Below are 2388 nucleotides of genomic sequence, written 5' to 3'. Positions count from 1 at the left end.
GGGTTGCGTCGGGGTTGCGTCAGGGTTGCGTCAGGGTTGCGTCGGGGTTGCGTCAGGGTTGCGTCAGGGTTGCGTCGGGGTTGCGTCAGGGTTGCGTCAGGGTTGCGTCGGGGTTGCGTCAGGGTTGCGTCAGGGTTGCGTCAGGGTTGCGTCAGGGTTGCGTCAGGGTTGCGTCAGGGTTGCGTCAGGGTTGCGTCAGGGTTGCGTCAGGGTTGCGTCAGGGTTGCGTCAGGGTTGCGTCGGGGTTGCGTCAGGGTTGCGTCAGGGTTGCGTCAGGGTTGCGTCAGGGTTGCGTCAGGGTTGCGTCAGGGTTGCGTCAGGGTTGCGTCAGGGTTGCGTCAGGGTTGCGTCGGGGTTGCGTCGGGGTTGCGTCAGGGTTGCGTCAGGGTTGCGTCAGGGTTGCGTCAGGGTTGCGTCAGGGTTGCGTCGGGGTTGCGTCAGGGTTGCGTCAGGGTTGCGTCAGGGTTGCGTCAGGGGTTGCGTCAGGGTTGCGTCAGGGTTGCGTCAGGGTTGCGTCGGGGTTGCGTCAGGGTTGCGTCAGGGTTGCGTCAGGGTTGCGTCAGGGTTGCGTCAGGGTTGCGTCAGGGTTGCGTCAGGGTTGCGTCAGGGTTGCGTCAGGGTTGCGTCGGGGTTGCGTCAGGGTTGCGTCAGGGTTGCGTCAGGGTTGCGTCAGGGTTGCGTCAGGGTTGCGTCAGGGTTGCGTCAGGGTTGCGTCAGGGTTGCGTCAGGGTTGCGTCGGGGTTGCGTCAGGGTTGCGTCAGGGTTGCGTCAGGGTTGCGTCAGGGTTGCGTCGGGGTTGCGTCAGGGTTGCGTCAGGGTTGCGTCAGGGTTGCGTCAGGGTTGCGTCAGGGTTGCGTCAGGGTTGCGTCAGGGTTGCGTCAGGGTTGCGTCGGGGTTGCGTCAGGGTTGCGTCAGGGTTGCGTCAGGGTTGCGTCAGGGTTGCGTCAGGGTTGCGTCAGGGTTGCGTCAGGGTTGCGTCAGGGTTGCGTCAGGGTTGCGTCAGGGTTGCGTCAGGGTTGCGTCAGGGTTGCGTCAGGGGTTGCGTCGGGGTTGCGTCAGGGTTGCGTCGGGGTTGCGTCGGGGTTGCGTCAGGGTTGCGTCAGGGTTGCGTCGGGGTTGCGTCGGGGTTGCGTCGGGGTTGCGTCAGGGTTGCGTCAGGGTTGCGTCAGGGTTGCGTCGGGGTTGCGTCAGGGTTGCGTCAGGGTTGCGTCGGGGTTGCGTCAGGGTTGCGTCGGGGTTGCGTCAGGGTTGCGTCAGGGTTGCGTCGGGGTTGCGTCGGGGTTGCGTCAGGGTTGCGTCAGGGTTGCGTCAGGGTTGCGTCGGGCAGGGTTGCGTCAGGGTTGCGTCGGGGTTGCGTCGGGGTTGCGTCAGGGTTGCGTCAGGGTTGCGTCAGGGTTGCGTCAGGGTTGCGTCGGGGTTGCGTCAGGGTTGCGTCAGGGTTGCGTCAGGGTTGCGTCGGGGTTGCGTCAGGGTTGCGTCGGGGTTGCGTCGGGGTTGCGTCAGGGTTGCGTCAGGGTTGCGTCAGGGTTGCGTCAGGGTTGCGTCAGGGTTGCGTCAGGGTTGCGTCAGGGTTGCGTCAGGGTTGCGTCAGGGTTGCGTCAGGGTTGCGTCAGGGTTGCGTCAGGGTTGCGTCAGGGTTGCGTCGGGGTTGCGTCAGGGTTGCGTCAGGGTTGCGTCGGGGTTGCGTCAGGGTTGCGTCAGGGTTGCGTCAGGGTTGCGTCGGGGTTGCGTCAGGGTTGCGTCAGGGTTGCGTCAGGGGTTGCGTCAGGGTTGCGTCAGGGTTGCGTCAGGGTTGCGTCGGGGTTGCGTCAGGGTTGCGTCAGGGTTGCGTCAGGGTTGCGTCAGGGTTGCGTCAGGGTTGCGTCGGGGTTGCGTCAGGGTTGCGTCAGGGTTGCGTCAGGGGTTGCGTCAGGGTTGCGTCAGGGTTGCGTCAGGGTTGCGTCAGGGTTGCGTCAGGGTTGCGTCAGGGTTGCGTCAGGGTTGCGTCAGGGTTGCGTCAGGGTTGCGTCAGGGTTGCGTCAGGGTTGCGTCGGGGTTGCGTCGGGGTTGCGTCAGGGTTGCGTCAGGGTTGCGTCGGGGTTGCGTCAGGGTTGCGTCAGGGTTGCGTCAGGGTTGCGTCGGGGTTGCGTCAGGGTTGCGTCAGGGTTGCGTCAGGGTTGCGTCAGGGTTGCGTCGGGGTTGCGTCAGGGTTGCGTCAGGGTTGCGTCAGGGTTGCGTCGGGGTTGCGTCGGGGTTGCGTCAGGGTTGCGTCGGGGTTGCGTCAGGGTTGCGTCAGGGTTGCGTCAGGGTTGCGTCAGGGTTGCGTCGGGGTTGCGTCAGGGTTGCGTCAGGGTTGCGTCAGGGTTGCGTCAGGGTTGCGTCCAGGGTTGCGTCGGGGTTGCGTCAGGG

The sequence above is a fragment of the Polistes dominula genome, unplaced genomic scaffold, assembly GCF_049000335.1.
Source record: "Polistes dominula isolate Pdom_NZ unplaced genomic scaffold, Pdom_raw_medaka contig_37, whole genome shotgun sequence".
Lineage (NCBI taxonomy): Eukaryota > Metazoa > Arthropoda > Insecta > Hymenoptera > Vespidae > Polistes > Polistes dominula.
The sequence above is the reverse complement of the archived record's forward strand: the minus strand, read 5'-3'. Positions refer to the sequence as shown.